The sequence below is a fragment of the Nipponia nippon genome, unplaced genomic scaffold (assembly GCF_047370975.1).
Source record: "Nipponia nippon isolate SJK-2023a ecotype South Korea unplaced genomic scaffold, ASM4737097v1 scaffold_7, whole genome shotgun sequence".
In the NCBI taxonomy this organism is placed as follows: Eukaryota; Metazoa; Chordata; class Aves; order Pelecaniformes; family Threskiornithidae; genus Nipponia; species Nipponia nippon.
This window is the reverse complement of record NW_028262391.1, coordinates 42542984-42566165: the sequence shown is the minus strand read 5'-3', so window position 1 is coordinate 42566165 and position 23182 is coordinate 42542984. Positions and strand designations below refer to the sequence as shown.

Below are 23182 nucleotides of genomic sequence, written 5' to 3'. Positions count from 1 at the left end.
CCATTCGCCTCTCTGTGTGTTTCCAGTTCTTTTTCTGCAGCCGGAGTACGAAAGCCCCCCTCTTCCCCCGCACCACGCACCCCGCTCCCCGCCGGCACCCGCTGCCCCTGCCGGGACTGCTGACCAAAACGCCTTCGTGGAGCGCAGCTCCCTCGTTTTCGCCCCAGAGAAATAAATACACGGTTGCCTTTAAGAGAACGGCAATTTCCTAAATACTTGCGGTGTCAGACGTGTGCCTGTGAGTCACCCTTCGCTTAACCCTTCCACCCGCGCCGCGGCCGAGCCGGGGGCTCGTCCCGCCCGCCGCCCGCCTGCCGCCGCTCCCCGGCGGGCTTTAGGACGCGGCGAGAGGCGTCCCGGGGGGACGAGGACGGCGGCCGGGCGGCGGGGGCGCGCAGCCGCGGGCCCGGTCCGGCCTGGCTGCCCGCCGCCCCGTCCCGGGGACGCCGCGGGTGTCCGGCGGGGCGCAGGGGACAAGCTGCCACCGGGGGTTGCGAAAGGGGCCGTGGGCCGGGCCAGGCTCCGCTCGCCCGCCAGCGCTGCCGCTGCCCGTCCCGTCCCTCCGAGACGCGGCCCGCGCCCCTCCCCGCCCCGGGGGAGTTTCGCGCCGGCCGGGTCGGGCCCGGAGCGGCCGTCCCGGGGCTCTCCGGTGTCGGCGGGACGTGGGGCACAGCGCGGGCTCCGGGGGGCACCGGCGGCGGCTCCGCCCGGGCCGCTCCGCGGGGACAGCGGCGGCTCCGGCCGGGGACAGCGGCGGCTCCGGCCGCGGCGCCCGAGGAGCGGCCCCCGCCGCGCGCGGGCGATGGCCCCGCCGGGGGTCCGGTCCCGCCCCGCCCCGCCCCGCCCCGCCCGCGGCCGGGGCCGGCGGCGCGCGGAGGGGAGGTGGCGCGAGGCCGGCGGCGATAGGGCCGCGCGCCGTGAGGCGGGAAGGGGCGGCCGCCAGCGGGGGAGCTGCCCCGCGGCGGCGGCCGGCCCTGAGGTGGAGTAACCGGGCCCGGCCCGTGGCGCCGTGCCCGGGCGTCCTGCGGGGAGGTCAGGGGGCCCCCCGGTCGCCGCCCGTCCTCCCCTCCGCCGGGGCTTCGGGCCTGGACGCCGCCTGCCCGGCGGGTCGGCGGCCGGGCCACGGCAGGGGTGGGGCTGCGCCTCAGGCGTGTGAGGAAAAGCTGCCCCGTGTCCCGTCGCCTTCAGCAGCACTTGTGTCCGCCTTTTCCCGGGGAGGGTGATCCGCTCGGGGGAGCCGAGCTCCCCGTCGCTCGCTGCCCCCATGGCGTGTCCACCATGTGCCGTGCGTGGCTCATCAACAGCAGAAATGAAACACCCCAAAGAGAGACTTGGACCCGCCGGTGCCTGACCCAGCGATGCGCAGGCCAAGAGGCAGGCTGCGTCCTCGCAAGGGCTCCCAGAGCACCTCGGCCCGGGGCAGGTGCAGCCGTGCGAGTCCCGCTCGGCCCCCTGGGCCCTGCCACACGGGAGGGGGCCAGCTCTGAGGGTGCCGGGGGCTTTGCACCCTCCCGGCAGGGCTCACGCTGGTCTGCGGGGTGGAGGAAAGGTAAGGCTGCTCCTCCGAAATCCACTGTGACCATCAGTCCGCAAGCACTCGCTGCTCGGGATGGGTAAAAGATGAGTGCAGATCAGAATTAAGGATTTTATTTTTCAGTTAGGTGTAGATCAGGAGATTCAGAGCTGGTAATTTTCCAAGGGAAGAGTTAAGTTCTAGTGGTGTCGGGCAAAAAGAATGACTTTTACTTGTGCTTCCTTCCTCCCCCAGCCCTGCAGAGCTGTACTCCCGTCGGGTATGATGTGCGTTACTGAGTAATGCCGTCCAACGTGTAAAGTGGGGAAATGCTGTTATCATTTGAGCAAAGATTATTGCAGGGTATATGTGGGAGGGACTGTAATCTAGTGGTTAGAGCATGGGAATACAGTCCTGGTTGTTTGAGTTATGTTCTGAACTGTGACTCACCATGTGTGTTTGTGTGTAGTTACACCAAATCATTTATGGCCTCAGACAAAGCAGATTTTTCCATTAATTTAAATGAACTGTAGATTAAACAGGTCTTCAGTGGCAGAAGAATCAACCATTTTATGATTCAAAATTATGATCACCTGTCTACCACATAGGTGTTTCAATAGTTATATAAACACAGCATGCCCTGGAATATTACGAAGGGTAAATTATTGATAGCAGAAAAGTGTTTAGAGACACTTGCCTTAAACATAGTGCCAAAACAAGCAGCGTTCCCTAATCCTAACCCTAACTGTAGGCTGAGCCTTCAACAAGGCCCCCAGCCATGGCCTAGACAAAAAAGTTCTCACAGCACAGTGCTCTTTGCAGCCTCTGTGTTCTTTGCAGCCTGCGTTTTACTTTGGCAGCCCCCTCCCAGCCCTCCCCAGCTGCAGCTCTGCATTCTCTCTTCCTCTCAACCTGAACCCTTACCCCGGCACACAGCTGAGCCTTTGGCAAGTCCCTAAGTCATTGCCCAGATGAGAAAATTCTCACAGCAGCATGTTCAGGGATGTTTGCCTTAAGAGCAGGATCAAAGCGAGCAGTACTGCGACACTCGGATCTCATGTATGACCCCATGCATTGCCTGTTTCAGCTGTATTTAGACATGCATTATAAATGCTGGGTGGTGGAAAGGATTTTTATGCACTGTCTACTCCAAATATCGCAGGACAGTTGGAGCTGGAAGGGACCTCTGGGGATCATCTAGTCCAGCACGCTCATGTGAAAACAGCTGCCAGTCCATGCTGCTGCAGAAGAGGATGGTAGGCGCAGGCTGCACTGCTGTGCCGTGGCTGCCCTGTGGATGCAGCAGGTAAGCGTGGCAGGACCATGGGCAGGGGCTGGCCTCGCATGTAGCACTCAACTCCCCGCACACACGCACCTTGCACCAAGACTATTTATCCTGGCTTGGGCAAGGGCTTGAGCAGCCCCAGTGCTGGGCAGGGTGCTGTGGGTGTGTATATACTCAGTGGCATTTGTCTTCACAACCGCGGGGTGGCTTTTAGAGTTTCCCACCAAGCTTCTTCCTTTTATACGCAGCACTGCTGCGATGCTGCCAGCCTCTGCCCATACTGCCACACAAGTGTGGCTGTGCAGTCCTTCCTTCTCCAGCCCTCACCCTCCCCAGTCCCAGACATGGGGCTGGGGACACGGAGGGCGTGAGACATGGGGGTGGGCAGTGACTGAGAGGCCAAGCAAGTAATCACATGTTGGGGAGGAAGGGAGTAGTTGTCTGCTAGCATTGTGTACAGAGTTGAGAGATTGCTCATGACCATAGCAACGTCCTGCAGCAGGTCAGGGGTGGCAGAGGAATGTCAAGATTTCTCAGTGATTTATTTTTTTTCTGCTGTGACAGGCAAGTTGCCCCTGAGGAGCTTGCCTCATCCACCTGCTTCAGGGAGCTGGAGGATAGGAACAGTTTTTGGAGTGCTCCACATGAATTTCCACACTGAAGGGGGGCAGTGGAAGATGCTTTGCTGTTAGGAGAAAGCAGGTGCTTCTCAGTGCTTTGCACTTACTGGTTTGAATTTACTGGTTGAATTGGGTTTGACACAATTCAGTGGTGAAAAGAATGGCAAATGTCTACCTGAGTAAAGGGTGGAGAAACAGGCCTACTGCCCTCTCTTGGTATAACAGATTAAGTAAAAAATAATGTTTTATACATTGACATCTCTGGTTCTGGGCGTCTCTTTCTTCCCCCGTAACGAAATCCATGTTTATACAAGTGAAATTGTGTACAAACACACACCTTGCACAGAAATATCTGTGTTTCAGTGTGATTTGCTGTATCGTATCTGAGGTTACTGCATTTTAAAGCCGAGACAACACTTAGTAATAATAAGCATATCACAAGAAACTTCAGAAGAATCAGAAAGTCTGTTCAGATCATTCCTTCCAGCCCGTATTATTTTTATATATATATATTATGGTACTACTTTGTATCTCAAACTTAGGCTATAGATCCAAAGAGAGAAAGTAAGCCCTTACCCCGAAGAGTTTACAACTTTGGTGGAAAATCAGCATGTGCTCATAGTTTATCGAGCACCTGTATATCCAGAGTAACCCAGTTCTGTGTAGGTAGCCCGAAACAAGAATCAACTATTTGGAATACAGATTTTTTTTGTCATTTCCATTATCAGGTTTCTCCTCAAGCCATCCTGGCAGGGTAAAGGCAGTGTGTTTACACTACTTTGCCTGCCAAGTACTTTGCTAGAGACTTCCACAAATTCCCTCTCTACGCAGGAGCTATGGGCTGATGTCCTAAGGACTACGTGGGTATACCTCTTCAACTGGAAGGGAATCCTCACAAAAGGGAATCTGATTCATTTACTCTAAATATTTAAGTGCAATTTTCTTAGTTTAACACCATCCTATTTTACTGCAGTATTGCATCTTGCCTCTGAAATTAATAGTTAACCACGGAGAAAGACAGGTCTGGCAGAATGGAAATCAGGCATTATATTATCCCATGAGTCACATACATGCAGAGAACCAAACAAGTGTCAGCCAATGGCTTTGAGCCCAAAATATGTCAGAGAGGAGATGTGTATCTTCATTTATATTAAGTAGATAGAAAGCTTGTTGCCGTTCCCATTAAACAGGTTGGAGTTCTGCCACTGACTTCAGTGGGAACAGGATTGGGCCCATGCGGTGGAAGCTGGCTCTGGTTACCTGTGTTTTCTGTGCAGCAGGGCAACTTATATTTTAACAACAGTTCCTAGTCAACAGAGAGATTCAAGACCTCCCCTAGTTTTAGGCATTACTTCTCCCTTTATTAGTTTGATGACTTGACTTCTCCTTCAAAATGTGAGGATGCTCAGTAGTAGGCAGCAATGGATGCTTTTCTGAGTGCAGCTTCACTGAAAGTCAGTAGCAAATGCCTGTAGAGAGGGATTAGCACAGCACCTTTTCTGAGCAGAGTTTTGTGATTTCTAATTATTTACGTTTAAAATAAAGAACCACATTTAGGAATTAACCCCACTTTAGGCATTCAAACCATTCTCTGGCAAAGTCCCATTAGAGTCAGGGAAAGTCTTGGCTGAATAAATGCCTCAAAATGTTTCAGAACTTTCTTGAATACTGGGGAACTTTTGTACCTCAGTTTTCTCACTCTGGGTATTCCCTCCACAGCTTCTAATGCATCTGGCTGTAGCGCGGCCTCAAGAACCAAATAAATCTTGGGCTGCTGATACGTATTGGATCCACCATGTGATTTGTAGTGAAGGCCCTCAGGGAGAGGAGACGATGTGAACAAATACCAGTAAGTACACCCGAACCAGCAACTGTGAGATCAGGGCTGAATGCCAAACCTGCTGTTGGTCACTGTCACGTATTCTAGCTTTTATATACAAGCTTACAGTCATCTCTGTCACATATACATTTTACTTTTGTTTTGTTGTCATTTATACATTAGGGTTTAATTTGCTTTGGTGGAACCAAGTTCAGTTTGGTGGACTGGGAATGTATGTTCACTAACTTTTTTAAAGTTATTTTCACATTTTTATTGACATGCCAGTTCAGTTCAAACCCTGATGACAGAGTCAGGCTGAAATGAGTGTCTGTTGTTGATTCATAATTGTGCAAATTAGCATTTAGACTTCTCATAAAATAATATAAAATTTGGAAGGCTATGTGCCAGTGCTGCTTGCCTCATTCCAGTCAGCAACCCTCCTGTGTTTACTGGAACTCATGTTAAATATCAAAAGAATGGGATTGCCAGAGTTTTCATACCAAAAATTTCTTGACCTATCTTATTATTGGTTACAGAATTGGCTTATTCCAATTGTTTCTGGAGGCAAGGGGGGTTGCTATTGACTGCAATAAAACTAGGATTTGATTCCCTAGACTGCAGTTTTAAGAATAGCACTGTATTATTTGGCTTGCTAAGTGAGGAATGTATACAATAACTCTATTGGCAACATTTATTTGAAAAAGTCAATACATGATTACCACATGAAAGCATCAAGTTCTGATTTTAAGTGAACATGTAGGTAATGTAAATAAATAAAGCTCTAGGTATGCTGCTTGATGTTTGCATTGTGAGCAGTAACATTTGCAAATATCACATCAAGAATTATGAGTTGATAAAACCAATTTAAAGGCAGCATTTGCTAAGGCAAACTCCAAGTGGATATTTCACAAGACCTGTAACAATATATAGATCATTATATAATATGTGCAGAATGTCGTTCACATTTTTAATTTAGCTCATGTAATTTATTTTGTAATTTGATTACCAAGTGGTGTAGGAAATCTGATTTCTTAGCTATGGGTAACATAACTGTAACTTTTATTAGGTAATCTGTATATGGATTATTTCCTTAGAATTTTAAACAGTAACAGATGTTTCTTGACATGACTGGTGTTCGTCATGACTTTTGTTCAGTAGCTGGATGTATTCCTCAGTGTTACGTCAGTGACCTGGATTATCCCTCCAAGAGCTCATGAGCAACTGGCTGAGAGAGTTTTCATGTATTCATTTAATCGAGCGAAATTTGCTCTTCCCCTTTCCATAGCCAATAGGAGAAGATTTCAAGTAATGAAAACATTTTAGAGCTCCGCTGAGCAGTATATATTTCAGCATTTGTATTTCGTGCTTATAACTGAGCAATGGCTTACGTACTTCTGTGCAAGATGCCTGCTCCATGCCTGGTATGGATTACAGGTGTCTTTTCATTGGTTTCGCTGGGCATTACTGGTTGACTCGGAGGGAGCTTCCTGGAAGGACACCGAGCTGTGTCTACCTTTTCTTTCTTGGGTATGCTGCTAACAGAGAGAAAGTTTACATATTGATGTGGCTGCTCTTCCCTTTGCAAATTGTGCAGTTGACAGTGATAGAAGCTCAGGTGGTGTCCTAGCTCTGCTTGTTCATGCTGCAGCAGGCACTGGGCTCTGGACTAACTGAGGAAAGAGGGCTGAGCAAACGAGCACAGCAAGACTCTAAGATGAGTCTAGCAATGCTGTCTCCAGTGCTGCCGTGCGTGTAAAACATATGTGAATGAGAGAGCAAATTTCCCTTCATCAGCGTGGTGCTACAGCACAGGTCATTGCAGGCCAGCTACGGGCAGCCACCAGTGAGCAGAAGCATAAAGAAGGCCGTTGGAGACAAGGAGGGATGTATTTGGAAGAAAATGTGATACTGAGGGAAAGTTAGAGAAGAGAGAAGAAAAAAAGGCTGCAGTTAGGATGTAGAAGTGAGGATATTTAGATATTTCATTCTGCCAGTGGCAAAATTTGCATTGAGTTTAACTGGAGTGGGAGCGAATGTTCAAGGAGAGGAATCCAGGAAAAGGAGAGAGAGGGCCCAAGAGAAAACAATCTGTCCGACATCTGCTCTTGCAGGGCCTAGCGCTTGAAATGGTATCCAGCCAAAGCCTGGACATGTGTGTGTGCTTGGTGATGGCAGGCAAGGTGTAGGTGTGCTGAGGCTACTTTATTTTTTTAGCTTTCATGCTGTATAACATAATCTGTTTATTTAGAAAAGCATATTTTTGCCCCAGTCAGAGTCATTTCCCGTGAAAAGCAAAGTGCTCTTGCTGGAGGACTGCTGGGTTTTGTGAAATATGAGAACAATGAGAAAAGTTTCAGAAAATTTTGAAACATAGGGGAATCCTTCCCTGCATTTCTTCCATCACAAGTGTCCCATCCATAATTCCAGTGTGATGGGAGAGCAGGGTAAGGGAACAATTCAAGTTTGGGGTATGCGTACATCCTGGGTACCCTTTTATGATGTACAATATAGAATATATCTTCCCACTGGAGGAGGAAACACACTGATGCAAGTTAAACTGGCAAGCAGCTATCATATTAGCATGTAACACAAAACTGGAAATAAGCTTTTATGGAAGATTTGTCAGTTAGAGTGTTCTTCTCATCATAGGGCTTAAAATGCAGAAGTTACCTTCTGATATTGCCATTTTACAGTGGCAAGCTTGCCCCATAAGCAACTGCGAATCACAGTGATAGCATTTGCATGGCTGTGTGTGTGGGGTGCAGCTAATTAGTATACATTGTTGCTGCAGTTCATAAGAAAATTATTCTTACATGCTGAAAATGTGGCACATTGTTGCACATCCAAATTAAGCTGTCGTTTACATGTATGTAGACTTTTCTGATTTGGACACACAAATACAAGTTTTCAGGAAAATCTTGCATTCTGATTAAAATGCAGGTCGAAGGATCAAAAGGTTTTCAAGCCAAATTATATTTTCTGGGGATCAAAATGTATAGGCTATACTAGAGTTCCTTTTAAAATAAGCTTTATAGATTTCATATGTGACTGCATTAGTAGAGTCTATAATCTGTTGGCAGTTATGACTTCTGGACCTTTGCAATTTCAGTAATTTTATGTGCTAATAAATGGCTCATAGGCAGCTCCTTCTTCCCAGCCAGAACAATAATGCCAACTGAAGAATCAGGAGACTTAAAAAGAAAAGGAAAAAAAAAAAAAAAGAAAGAAAAGAAAAGGAAAAAAGACAACAATAAACAAGGAGATCTGTTTTCAATTTTTTGTCTCACTCCTTTAGCTTAGTGCACTTGAGCTAGGTTTTCAAACTTTCACTGTGTTCATGCTTTTTAATAAAAAAGCATTAATTCTCAGGAGGTCAGGAAAACATGGTTTGCCTTGAGAACTGTGATCAAATCGTAAGTGGGCAATGTTGCTGTGCATCGTCTTGCATACCAGAGTAGAGCTGATGTCTATATGAATTGGCCAGTGCATTGCTGTACGTACCCAAGGGCTTTGAGTCTCTAGGACGGTCAGCATTCATTCAGGTCGTGTGCGTGGATGACAAGATACACCTGTGTGAGGAAAGTCGGCGCAATACTTCCAAGGCAGTTCTTGTTTAGAGGTGTGCTGGAGTCACTGGCAGTCAGAGGATGGGTGTGTGTGCCAGACACCATCCAGAGGCACAGAAGAGGGTAACAAGCCCAGACTACCTTAACTGCGAAAGAGTGACTCAGCTGTTTCTGCTAAGTTTTGAGTTTCAGCAGAATATTTTTTCCGCTATGCTGACAGCTTTTCCACCCACGTATTGCTTATGTGGCTTTGTGCCACAGAGGTATTTTAGGATTATAAAGCCTAGTGTAAATTTTTAAAGTTACGTATGAAAAAAGGTGCCTTCTGGATCTTAACATGTATAGATTGTGTGTAGAGTGTAGGGAGTAGGGGACATCTTTGAAAAACCCGGGGCTTGGGGGAGATATATCCCCATCTATCATTTACCTGTTTTTATTTGTTCCAGCAGAACCTAGTCAATGATGTTTTCAGACAACCTGTATCTACAGAGGTAGAATTACTCTGAAATCCCCCCAAAGTTTTGGCATTGTTTTTGTCATGGGGCAGAGTTAGTCATTCACATACCTGGTATGTACTATTCTTTTCTTGATCCTGTTACTGTAAGTCATTCCCAAACAATCCTGCAGGGAAAATAGAGAGAGATATGCGGGGAATTAAACCTAATAAAATAAAAAGGTTTCTTAATCTGTCAAGTGTATTGCAATATTCAGTGAGTTACTATACTCAGCTGAAGATGAAGTTGGACGGAGCATGCTGTAATATTATTCCAGCACATTGAGCCATTACATGCGAATACATCCAGTCTGCTTCGAGCAAGTCATTTGTCAGTTCTTTATGCAAGACTGTAACCCTTGCTGTCACTTTGTGACTGCTGCATGAATCAGGCATGGGAGGACGGATTGAGGAGGAGGAGGACAGTTAGGCGCTGGGGCTGTGCTTGGTCATTTATGTCTTTAAGCAACCCAGCTGTGGAATCCAAAGGTTTGCTCTATTGTCACAATTTTTTTTTATGCCACAAATGCTGATACAGCAGCAAAAGCCTCTATAAAGGGCCTCACCACATCATGGGACTGGAGAAGAAAAAAAGCAGAAATCCAGGGAAGTAATGTTAGTGACCAGTAACCACCAGTCTATGGTAGATCACTGTTGTAAAGCAGGCAGGGCTATGGCTTCTTTTGACTCCATGTCAACTGAAGAAGCAGTAATTCATTTGTGATGTCTGCAGCACTCCTCAGCTTTCTTTGGTGTTTGGATTTTGGGGTTTGGGATTTTGTTTTGTTTTGGTCATTTATGAAGTTATTTCCAAAGAAAAGATATAATACAAAATGACAGCATATATTAAGCATAAAAGCATCACTGTCCTCTGGGAGTTGTCGGAGAAGAAAACACAGAGCCACTGAAATGCAACTCCGTCAACTGTCAGAAGTGCCCACGTGCAGGTCAGCAAATCTCTGTGGTCATTGCTGGGCAGATCTAAGAGAACCAAAAGGACAAGTGACTTTTGTCCCTGGCTAGCAGGAAGACGACAGCCAGGGAAACAGCTCACCCTTAGTTTCACCATCAGGCTGCAAACGGACCAGGAAATAAGTCCTCCCAACACCTTGCACTGGATGCTGATCATATTTTTCTTGTGTCACACTAGGGCAACTTGGTTCTTCCATTGTTTCATACAGTAGTGTTAAAAGAAAGGGGAACAGTCCTGCTCCATAGCTGGAGCCCAGGCTTGGCACAGTTTATCACTCTAGGCTGAGTTTGGAGATTTGTGAAGCTGAAATTCACAGTGAAACTCAGTGGATGTGAGTGCCATGGGAACCAGAGCAAGCAGGAGGTTTGCATGGATCCCCTTAGGGTTGGAGCTGCCGAGTTTCATGTGGTGCTAAAAAAAAAAAAATAATACAGTGTCTCTGGAAAAAAAATCTGTCTGTGTCTTGAGGCAACTGTGGGCACCTTCAGCCAGCACCTGATTCACTAGCGAACAGTTACCTACAAGGCATTTCAGCTGGCAGATGCTTGTCCTAGGTGCCGTAGGCCGTAAGGGCTGCTTTCAGTTTAATCTATTTTTAATGTGGCGCCTTATTCCAAACTGCTGAGTTCTCACATTCCCGAGCTGTCATGGTAATAGGATTGTGCAGTCTTATTGGCTAAAGTTTTCCACCCCAAGTGCCAAAAGTTAGGCTCCTAAATCCATATTCAGATTCCTTAATGTGACTGACAAATCCCACAGGAGTCAGTAGGAACTGGACGTGGTCTACACCTTGGAAAAAAAGCCAGGCCATTAGGTGCATCAACAAAGCCCGGCTGCAGGCACCCAGATTTTCAGATGTGGGCCACCATATGAATGGATTGTGCCCAGACTACAAACCTGTATCCCCAAAGGTCAGACAGGTTCAAGTGCAGGGTTCTTTGTTCAGTCCCACTGTACCTGTTGTGAGATGCAACTTTATAGTGTGGTGACCGTGTGAACTATTACGCAATGCAGAGGGCAGCTTTGAAAGGGCAGGTTTAAAAGCAGCCATTCTCCTTCCTAGTGTGGCTGTCTTTTCATCCAGAGTGGCTACAAATGTTGACATGAAGAAGGAAGGCGAGGTTAATGCAAGTGGGAATTTTGTCAGGGATTTGGAAATGGAGTGCATTCAAAATCGTAGCAAGTGGCAGAGAGCAGCAGCATGCCTATCCCTTTCGTTGACTTCCTGTCTGCGCTACTTCTCTACCCGTGATCTAACACTGCATATTTTTACTCTTCTACCTTCTTCTGCTATTTCTATTTGTAGCACCCTGCTAGACTTGTATCCAAGCCAATCCAAAATTCTTCTGAAACTCGCTGTGCTAGCAGCGACATGAAAGCAGAACTCTGCAGTGGCTGCAGCAGCTATGGTAGGGTTTAACTAAAGTTAAGAGTGGTGTCAGTCACTTCAGCCTTTTGAGTTACACTGAAAATGGAAATGCCATCTGCCAAGAGAAACAGCTTACAAAAATTGTGTTATGTTGTCACCTTTTTTCATGACTACATGGAATTTCTATGTGTAATTACCAGCCAACACATGAAACTGATGCACTTCTATTGCTTTGTTTTATATGGAAGGTTTGTTTTCTTCTTACTATTATTGCAAGATAACACATAAGGCCATGAAAACACAATGCACTTTCACCCAGATGAGGCAGAACTTAGTTTGTACACTTTAAAGAGTGTTTTACTGCAGTGTGAAAGTGTCAAGTAATTTTTTCTCCTATTTTCTACAAAGGGGGGAAAAGCAATTTTCAAAGCGTTCTGTCCCACCAGAAGACAAAAACACAGAAAAGCCAAAACAAATTCCTGTAGAACATGTCCGTTCACTAGCCAAAGGACCTCTAAAGCTTCAGTGAACCACATCCTTTCATCCAAAAAGTGCAGATGAAACGAAAGACCCTTGCATTAATAGTGCCCCCCAGGCACCCCAGTCCCCTGAGCCGCAGGAGAGGTGCTAACTGACTGCAGGTCTGGGTGCATGAGGCTTAGTACAGGCCACAGGTATCCGAACAGGAGGTGCAGCCATCTCTAGCCTCGAGAGCCAGACCCTGGAGCCAAAAGCAGTGCTGTTGTGCCAAGGCTTCCTAGCCCGTGGATGGGGAGGAGTCAGCAGGCCAGGCTGCTGGGGCGGGCTGAGGAGATTGTAGCCCGGATGAGCCTGTGTTCCCAGGGACCAGAGCAGAAATGCTGTACGACGGCATAGCCCTTCCTTCCCCTCATTCTCCCTGTTCACATCAGGGCTACATCCAGACCTGACCTAGACATTTGAGACATCTCTCTCCCAGAGAGCATGTTTGATGTCTAGAGGGCAGACTGAAAATACAGGTGTTTCTGAAATCTCCTTCCACTCTCACATCCCTGCCATCCTATCAGAGCACAGAAACCACACTCAGGACTTCATGCTTGAGTCCTCTAAGGACTCTGAGAGTCTTCTCCCTAAGGACAGTGCCAGCAATACCTTGGAAGTAAGAGAGTAGTGCTCCTTCCTTCTGGCTGGTGTCTGTCTTCTAAGTCACTGTCTTTTATTTTAGAGCATTCACTGAGGAAGTGGGAGACCTGGGTTCAATGCGTTCCTCAATCTGAGAGTGTTCGTCTCTCACTTCCCATGAGACTGTCTAACTGCCGGCCGATCAGCTATTCCGGGTGAAAGCTCTTCAGAGCGAAACCATGCCTTCAACTATTGGGATGTTTGCCCTCCCCGTCCCACTGTTGGTGGGCAGCTTCTGTTTTAGAGTGAAGTGATCAGAGCTTCATAGTGTAAGGAGCCTCAGTCTGCATTTGGTGTTCTCAGAGCTTGTTTGCAAGACTCCACGCCTTAGGGTGTTCAGAGAAGGGGTGCCTTGTCTCTGGGTTCCCGAGGAGGATAGCATAAAGTGCATCTCCTTGGAGATGCTGTTCTGGGCAGGTGCAGAAGCAGAAAACTTGAACATGAACCAAGGAGAAACCATGGAGTACAGGTGGCTGAGAGACAGTGACCTCTGTGACTCTGGACTTCAGTGCCTGAGTTCAGTTAAAGTCTAGTTTTATGCACTTAAGTCCTTTATTGGCGGTAACTCCTTAAAACCCAACTCTGCATTTGGCTCCTTCATGTGGACAGATCCTGGAGTGAGGATCTTTACTGCCACTTTGATAAACATTTCCAAGGTTTATGAAATGTGCTCTGTGATGTTCTTTTGTGGAGACAGTAATTTGACAGTCATCACGTGAGAAACTCAGAGTTTGCCATCTGGCCTGGCAAGACTTTTTTTTCCTCACTATTAATTAGACTGAGGTTGTTGCAAAATTTTATTATGATGGTTATGATTTTTCCTCTGATAACGCTGGGGCTAATACTGAGGCATGCAAAGCACCTTCCACGCTGGTGACGTTAGTGGGAGGTGCAGCTCAGCAGCACCTCTTCGGACTCTGGCGTCAGCTCTAATAACAAAATTTCAGGGCCAATTCCTGCTAGCCGTATTCAGGCACCTTACCTGAGAGCGGGTTCTTCTGGTTCTGAGGGGATGGTTTCACAAGTAGGAAGATGTAGCTGGGGGGGAGGAAGGGGGCAGCTGCTTGGCCACAATAGTGTCATATAACATGCTCTGGCAGGAGATCTTACTGACCACAGCTTTGCCCTGCTTGGTGAGACTGTGACCGTTCATGGGAAAGTAGATCGGCAACAACAGATTGTTAGAGCACAGTGAGAAAAGAAAGGAGGGAAAGGGAGTAGGGCTAAAGCTGAAATGGACGTGTGTGGTATTTGGCAGCTTAACCTCTGTTTCCAATCCATGCTCAGACCCAGCTCAGGGCCCTTGCGTGTCAGAGGCTCTTGCTCATCCTTCAGTGGTCTCCAAACTGTGACTTTGCAAATATGCTGAGACTGGTAGGTTTGAAGAAGATGGCTGGGTATGAAGTTGGTGAGAAGTCATCCCTGGCACTAACTCGTGCCATCTTTCCCTTCTCTGTCAGAGACTTGAATGTTTCACTGCTCAGAGTTAACTCAACAGCTTCACAAGAGATTCAATAATATTTATTTTTACCCAAATCCCTCGAAGTCTGAGGGACTGGAGACAGCATCAGTTTGAGATGAAGAGCCAAGAAAAGTAAATCATCCTTGGGTCAGAGTGAACTCTCATTTGAAGAGGCCACAGATGGCAAAGATGTTCATGAATCAGCAGTTTCACAGACCTCTGCCCATTCAGAGAGTAATGTGTGTAAACAGACATGAAAACAGCACAGAGCCACAGAGCTTTCCAGATCCTTCCTGTTCCCTTCACACTGCTGAGGGGGACCTCCACAGAAGAGCCACAGAGAAGGAGAGGGCTGAGGTGCTGGGCACCAAGCTAGTCCCAGGGATGGTCATCCTACACCCTCTGCTGCAGCTGTGCAAGAGCCAGAGAACAGGGTGATGGTGAGACACTGTTCCCTGTGTCCCTGTTCACCTGGCAGCACCCCTGGGTGTGCTCTTCAGTAAAGTAGACAGCTACCGACAAGCCTGGTGTCTGAGATAAAGGTAAGGAAGGAAGGGTTAGGTGAGGACACGAGCTGTTACACCATTGCACTGCTGCAGGTGCAGAACAGCTCCTGTACATTTGGGTTGCATGGAGTGGCCTGCCCCACCAGGCAGCTGCTCTCTGCAGCTGATGGATGCGTGGAGGTGAGGAAGACGGATGCAGCAAGCCATGGTGACATGATCCTGCTCTTTGATACCTTCATTGGATCCATGTGCCCACGAGTCTGGGACCTCAGCAATGCATCAGGGTACTGATTTCTTTACTGTAGTCCCCCACCGTGGTCCTGTCCCCTGTTTGTAGGATTGTCTGTCCTTCTCTGCTGTGCAAGGGAGATAGGACAGGCAGCAGAGACCACAGTATCTCTAGAGCACAGAGCTCACAGCTGGGTGAGACAGAGCTAGGAGAAAGGGGGGATCTGTGCAAATCCAGAGTGGCTGTGCCTGTGGCAAGTAGAGGTTACACACAGCTGTCCCCAACCTGTGGACAGGCACTTCTCCCGTGCAAAGGTGTCCTCTCAGGCTCTCAGCAGACTCAAGCAGCCTTCCCTTCACCCGGCCCTTGATTTGTTTTTTTCAATCACAGTCACAAAAGCTCTTCAGAAAGCACTGTATAATTCCATGGCTCCATGAATGACTGCAGGCCAAGGGTGTGTGCCTGGACAGAGCGTGCCTCACCCCGCAGAAACCCCCAAAGCTCCTGCCGAGCTGGTGTGGGGGGATTCTTCCTGCCCCTCTTTGATGTTCACCAAATGTTATGCCCAGAGAGTGCAACACCAGAGGGCTGTGCAGAGGACCCCCACTTTGTTCTGCTTGTGTTGCGTATTCTAGGATCTGCTGGCTAGGAGGGCTCCCAAAGAGACGCGGCGTCACTTCCATTCCTGCCCAAATGTAAGCCCGGGGGCTGCTTCTGCTGTAGGATAACATGTCAGTGGTGAGAGCTGGCCAAGCCAGAGACTGTGCCGGAATTGTTTGCAAGACTTTTATAGACTGTCTATCTGGGATGAAACACAGAGCCCGGATCTTCAAAGCACTGTGTGGGATGGCAGCTATGGGACGCCCATTAATGTACTAGGCATCACATGACCGAAAACTTCTGACACCAGTGTGTTTCTGCAGAGGAATAGCTGGTGCTAGGGCTGCTGAGACAAAGGGAAGTGGAGGAAAATGAACTCTGTCATGCTCCCAAAAGCAACACCTCACAAAATTTCATCCATAGGACTTGCATCTTTTTTTTTTTTGTAAGGAGCAATTATAGTGGGTATCACAGGAGATGTAAAGGAACATGTGAGACATTGGGATTTATCGTCAGCAAATGAGATGCTTCAAATTCATTGCAAAGTTGTAGAACATCTAACCTAACTCTGCAAAGAACTTGAGGGAGTTAAGTGGAGTAAACTGGATGAATATGACTGGGAAGTTAGAGCATCTGGTTGCCATCACCTTTCCAGGGAAGAGAAAAGGTTCTCAGAGCATGTCTTCAAAAAGCATAGAGCATAGGAAGTGAGCACAGTCACAGAGTGAAAAGTTGCCCACCAGGCGAAGACCAGTGAGTGTATCATAGGGAAAATGAGTCAGTCTGGTCACAGTGCTTTCTGTGACTCTTAGAAGGCACTGATGGATGAAGACTCAGTGAAGACAGACTCCCTTTTTCTTACTGTTTTGACATCTTTCAGGCTTTAACATGAACTAACTACTATTATCCTAATTTTACAGATGGGGACAGACAGGTTACGTGACATGCTCAAGATCACATGAGCAGCCTGTGTCAGAGTGAGAAACTGCACCTGGATCTCTTGGTTATGAGCCTGTTGCTCTTGGCACTGTGTCCTCCTGACTGCAAACAACACATCCAAATTGACTTTGCCTGTGTCCTTTCTATGCCTACGAATGGTAAGGTTTTTGAACAAATCAAAGAAACAAAAAAGTCACCCCTCCAATTTGTATGTCCAATTCTCTGTTTGCTGTGGCATAATGTACCTTAGAGGAGTCTGTAATTAATACAAGTAATTACCCCTTGCTGCAAAGACTCTTAGACATCACTGGTTAAGAATCTAGATGAAACTTTCACCTTGTTTACTGAGTACCCAGTGTTGTGGGATTCAGAATGGATTTGGGTGATATCTGCAGGATAAATTAACTTACAACCAAGACGAATTCTGCAAACTCCTTGGTGCCATTGTCATGATTTGGCCACCACTGGAGCTTTAATACCAGTAGAGAGAAGTGAGGGAAATAATTAGGTAGGAAAAGTAGTCATCAGGGGATTCCTTGTGGTTGTCAGAGTTTGCCTCCTCCACTCAAAAAGGTTTAATATAAAGGCTGACAAAGGAGTGGATATCCATAGTTTGCTGGGACAAGAACATGTACAGGTTCTAGGCACGTTCTTGGTCTTCAGCTTCATTGAAGAGCAGCAGGAGTGGGATTTTCCAAAGTGCCCAAGGGACCATTGGTCATGGCACGAGACACCTGGGGCCCACATCCGATAGTCCCATTCTAAGCGGCACAGCTATTGAAAGCCCAGCTTTCAGTGGAAGAACCTATCCTTTTGACTCCAGTTTCCAAACCTACTACTGACTTCTGCTGCTCCATATATGTGCTGTGGGCTGCTGCTTTTAACCTGGCAGTGTTGCCAGAGGCACTGGGCACCTGGCATTTTGTGACACCAAAGGAACAGCCATTAATTGAAACTCATCAAGCAAACAGCCACTTCTGCTTGCTGTGGCTCTGTTTTCAGCTCTTCAGCTCTGAAGTGAGGCTGACAATTTTTGCTGGTTTCTCAGACCTCCTATTGAGTTTTGTTAATTAATATTTGTGAAATAATACTTAGATGTTTTCACGTTTATGGTGATCCAGAGTATTATTATTACTGCTGGTATTATTAAGGCTAATAATACTGCTAATAACCTTAGTGAGCCTGGCAAAATTCAATTTGACTAAAATTCTTGCCATGGATGAAAAAAACTAACTCCAGTGATGTGAGGGGGTACGTGACTCAGTTACCAGTAACTGCTGTTTACAAGGGGCCGGGAGAGTATATTTGCTCAAATGAAAAAAGGTCAAGGCAGAGGCCCATTTGCTGTTTGTTAATAAGTAATCTAAAGTACAACACAGCTTTACTGTAACAAATCAGGCTGGCTTAGCTTTTCTTCCATCACCATTATTTCCAATCCAGTTCTGGACTAAAATGGCAATTCAAAAATAATCCCTGTTCTCATAGATTATTTTCAACGTCTCCAAATCGATGGAGAGAATTTGTAACTGGGGAACAACAGCAACAACAACAAAAATCCCCTCTTTCCATATTTTTGCCAGTGTTTGTCTCAGGACACTGTAGGTAACCAAGGTTGAAATATCAGATAGGGCATTATTTATCTCCCGGGAAATTCTCCTTTAGGCTCAGACCTGTGCATCTTCCCTATGGAAGTGTGCCAGTCAAGAGCTGTGGTGTAGCTGGCCCGCTTACAGCCACCCCACTAAGTTACTGATGTAACTTACAAAACCACCTACATCATCTCTGAACCTGGCTCACAGTCAACAGTTAAAATTCAAACATGAGTGCTGGAGAACATCCTTCTTCCAAGTGACTGAGCATATGTGCACTTTATGCATTGCGACCCCTGCCCTGTCATTGTCTTTTGCCAAAAAAAAAAAAAAAAAGCTAATTTTCCAAGCAACACTTGTCTTTAGCCACCGAGCGGCATTCTGGAATAGGGCTGGAGTCTGTCCTTTGTGGTTCATCAACTGGCTGCAGGTAGGATTCATTAGAAAAGGTTTTGCCATTAATGAACCACTTAAAGTGCTTATCAAAAAAGCAATACTTGTGCCAGCTGCCAGCTAACCACAGCTTCTCATTTGTAACCCTTGGTGTTCATGTCCTGCAGCTGCACTGGCCTGAGACACTTTAGATGTCACACATCTAGTCCTCAAAATAGGGAATGTAATGTACATGGTGCTAGAGCGGGCATAGCCAAAGCGCAGACAGCATGGCACTCTTGGCATGCACCCACAAGGCTGGTTTGTGACAGAGTTTTGCCTTACCCATAGTTATTTCTTGACGGAAGGTAGCAGAGGCACACACACACATATGCATGAGGTCACCTTTGGAAACAGAAACCATGCAGATTGCAAACTACAGTTCCTAGCTTCCTGAAATGCAATTTTGAGAGGCAATGATCCTTTAACAAATCAACAACCCCTGCTCCAGCAGTCCCAGATGCCTGTCCCCTCTGTTAACCCAGGGGGAGGGAAAGAGGTTGGTGAGGAAAGATTTTTTACCTGCAGAGTAGGTTGTGTGTGGCTTTTAGCTCAGAGCATCTTTCCAGTGCCAGAGCCGTAATAAAGAGCCATCATGAGCTCTGTATTCTTAGAGGGCACCAGGGCCTCGCTCCATCCAAGGCAGGGCCGCACGAGCCGGGAAGGGGAGGAATGGCTTTCTACAGAGCTGCCCCTCTGGCACCAAGCCGAAGACAGTGGGGCTGAGCAGCAGATGCTGATGTGAGGAAGCAGTAGAGCGTACAGGGAAGAACACGTTGTAGGGTCTTTGTAGTGGGATGGAAAGAGGCTTCATGCAACTGAGTACTCACACACATCAGAAGGCAGCACCAGTGGCTCCTAGCTGCCAGGAAGGGGGTATTTTGGATGTCCCAGAGCCCTCATGTTTGCCTTACCGTTCTGTGTTACTGACACAAGAGAAGAGGAGGAGGGGTGAGGAGGAGGGGAGCGGAGGACACACGGTGTCCTGGGGAAGCAGGCATGGCTGGTGCTGCCCTGTGTGTCTGTGCCTGCATGACGGGCTGCAGCTGGGTGGTTGGCAAGCAGTACAGTTCACAGAGATCCTTAAACTGATCTGGTGTGTGCAGGATGTTCATCTCAGAACACCTGGTGTGGGCAGCAGGGAGTACAGTGGAACTGATATTCACTTTTATGAAATCTGGCTGAACTGGGGATCCGGGCAAAAATCTTGTAGCTTAAGCAAGATTAAGAAGATGGTAGCATGAAGTCCTACATCCCGTGCCTCCACGCTGCTCTGAAGGAGCACGTGGCCATGCCATACATCACACGTTGTGGCAGGGAGAGCAGTAAGTGTTACTAGCTGGCAGCCTTTGCAGAATGGTGATGGCACATGAAAATGCACGTGTTCGTTACTCATGAGATACACATTTACTGCCCATCCCCGCCTTTCTACAGTAGTATACACCCAGGGTGGTGGAGCTTTCTGGTCCTGTCCCTGGATGTTGTGCTATTTCCTCTTCTTGCACTTTGTTCTGGGTAACATCTGTTGTTTCTGAGTTGCCTAGTGAGTTGCAGGAGTCTTTAACAACACTGATACACTGCACTCTTCCTCTAAAGGCCAGGGAGGATTTACTTCTTCCCCTTACAGCAATGAGAAAAGTGAGGTACCAGGATGTTAGGTGACTCTCCTGAAGCAATGAGATTAGCTAGAAAATGTTAAGTATTCCCTGAACCCAGTCCTGAGCATTAGTCATCACCGCCATGTCACCCCTTGGGGCATCATGACAGTGAACTTCTGGACTGTACAGTCTTTTGCACACAAATGAGAGGCATATTTAATGAAAAGCAAGCCCAGTGCTGCAAACACCACTGTAGAGACGTACACTCTGTTCTAACCGATAGCCAGGATGCCTGGGAAAATATGCAGGTGGTTTCAGAAAATCATAAGTAGCCTATTATCACAGAGGAGGGGGGGAAAAAAACCCTCAGGAGATTTCCCCCATACCATCTGTTAATTTTCCTCTGAAGCCATTATTGATTTGCACGGGGTGGCATACTAATGCCCTGCAAACAGCGCTGTGAATCAGAGCTCTGCACTGCTGTGCGGGACCAAGCAAGCTTCACTGATGGGAAACAGCATGGTGACATGCTTCCTCAGCTTGTACCTCGGAGCTTCATGCACCTGGCAAACATCAGCCTTGGAGAAAGTTCTTCTGTTTTCCCATAAACACTGTGCAGCCTGTGGCAGAGGTGAGCCCCTCTTGTTTACCCACTGGCCTTCTCTATAGTTTGTATAGCCCATAGCCCTTCTAATAAAGAGAGGTCTTGCTCATAAACTGCCATATTTGCATACATTTAGAGATACTCAGATATCTAGCTATGCTTCAGGAGTGGCCCAAGATCATCACCCAAAGGCTATGCTATTTTAAGGGTCAAATGCTAAGACTGTTCCTTGTCTGCTGTCCCCTTTGGCCCTTACAATTTGACCAATGCTTACACGTGCAGCACAATAAGAATACTGACCAGCCTTCATGGCAACGAGTGTCAGCCTTTTGTCAGTGCCCTGCGGTATCCATAGCCCTGTGTAGCTAATGGTGGTCTTGGGGCTGGACCCTCCCGTGGCTGTGTTTCTGCTTTGCGCTGAGCTGTGGAGGAGAGGAGTCTCTCAGAGCAGCAGCTGTAATGCCTTACAGCTGGGTTGGTAGCTGCCCCTGCATTTTAGCTGGAGTGTCCCTAATGGTGCCCACGATGGCGAACGCAATGGAAATCCAAAGATGAGCTGTGGCATTAGTGGTAAAAACCTGATGGGGCTCATTTGGGCTGAAGGACACAATTCAGAAGCATTTTCCCAGCTTTCTCATTCTTTTCTTCACTCCTCTGAGGTATCAGAAGGAGGTATTGCCCCCAAATCGTGGCATGGGGGCAATGTGAACAGCTTTGCTCTTTATCCTGGCACCTCAGACAGAAAGAAACCTTAGAGTGTTTATTAGAAGCGACTTGGCCTGTGGCTCTCTCCTGGTGTTTTCTGTGTGTGTACTGAGTGTGCCGAGTGGTTTCCAAAGGAACTTTCTGAGCACTGCAGCAAATGGGGAAATTCACTGTGGAACTGTTGCTGCAGTAAGTGAAACTTACAAACAACTTTTGCTTTGCATTTGTGAGCAAAATATGGCATTTTCCAAAGCATTTTTGTGTATTTGGTCCAGGGCAGAATTATAAATTTCTACCACTGCAAATATAATTTGTGTAGTAAAAATGGAAATCAACCGGACCAAGTTGCAAACGGCCATGAATTCGGTCCAGATAGAAGCTTGTCCATTTGGATGTTTCCTCAGAGAGATATCATCATTTGTGCATTTTTATGGTAAAATAATTCTTCTGCCCATGAAAACAATGTTTCTAGTATCTATGAGCAATGCAAACAGATACAGAAAGCATTTTGCTATTTAATGATTATCTAAATACAACTTTTCCCCTTTTTTAGAAGAAACAAAGCTGTTTCCCTCCTCCCCCAAATGTCCTGGATGAGACAAATGCACCAACGCATGTTAGGGAGAGAGCCTTAGCAGGGAGGGCCTTGGTGTGCTGCTGGGGTAGGGGAAGGCTTTGTTTCTCTGCAGCGATAGCAGCAGTACAGATTTTCCCAATGGCTTTCTCCCTTAGCCCATGCTAATTCATGAAACTCCTCATGTTATGCACCAAGACCTGAGTGCCCAGGCTGAGTAACTATGTGGTGTAGCCATTTGCAGATGCAGTTACAAATTTTTTAAGTTACACCCAAAAGTACTTTGATGTCTCAGTATTAAGCTCTGTGTTTCTTGATTTCTAGTGCCCAGCTTCTGACTTCAGAGCCAGCAGTCCCTGCAGCGTGCCCGAGGCAAGCCTGGCAGTTCCACACAAGGTCCAAAACATTCAGCATGGTGGCTAGAGAGACTCGTAGGGAAATTTCAAGTCTTAAATGCTACTGCGGCAGTGACCCAGCCCAGCAGCTCCTCTGGAAGGTGAGTACAGCCAGCCTTTCTGTCACAGCAAAGATGCCTAATCTGAAGGACAGATTACCAGCAGCCAGGAAGTGACAGAGTCACTGTTCTCCTCAGGCTGTTTGTTCCCGTCTGCCACATGTAGCAGAGCACCCAAACCACAAGGCAGGGAGCTGGACACTCCTAGCCCGCTCTCTGCTGAGGATCTGCTGCTCTACCGCAACGTGCTGTTGAATCATTGGGTTGGAAAGCAAGTGCACGTGGGGGAGCATGGCTGTCTTACCTACTGGTTCGAGCATTCACATGGGAGTTTGAGATTCTGGACTCTGCTCCCAGGACTGTTTATGCATTTTACATAAAACAGTCACCAGGTAACATATAATCCCCGATCAAAGCCCTCAGGGGATTTAGGCAAAGCAACGCCCAGTTTCTGGATCCTCATCAGACTTAGGTGTGAATTGGGCTGAGCTGCTTGGCCCTGTCAGGACTGGGGCAGTTCTGGGCATGCACAAAGGTGGAACTTGAGATAGCTGATGAGCTTGAAAGTATTAAAAAAAGCTGGAGATTGAAGGGGCCAGATAGTGGGAAGGACCTAGGAGCTGCCGTGGGATGTATATTTCAATCTAAAGTGCAGATTTAGGGTAAAACATCAGGTGCTTCAGTAACAAAG

At 47.3% G+C, this 23182-nt stretch overlaps 1 long non-coding RNA gene across 1 annotated transcript; it reads left to right on the top strand.

Moving 5' to 3' along the window:
• The first annotated feature begins 2683 nt into the window (after nucleotides 1-2683).
• On the top strand, nucleotides 2684-22527 carry LOC148051039 (uncharacterized). Its single transcript, XR_015700642.1, has 4 exons — nucleotides 2684-2819; nucleotides 5138-5267; nucleotides 16517-16693; nucleotides 22362-22527. It is a non-coding gene; the product is annotated as an uncharacterized LOC148051039 (long non-coding RNA).
• Nucleotides 22528-23182: the final 655 nt, after the last annotated feature.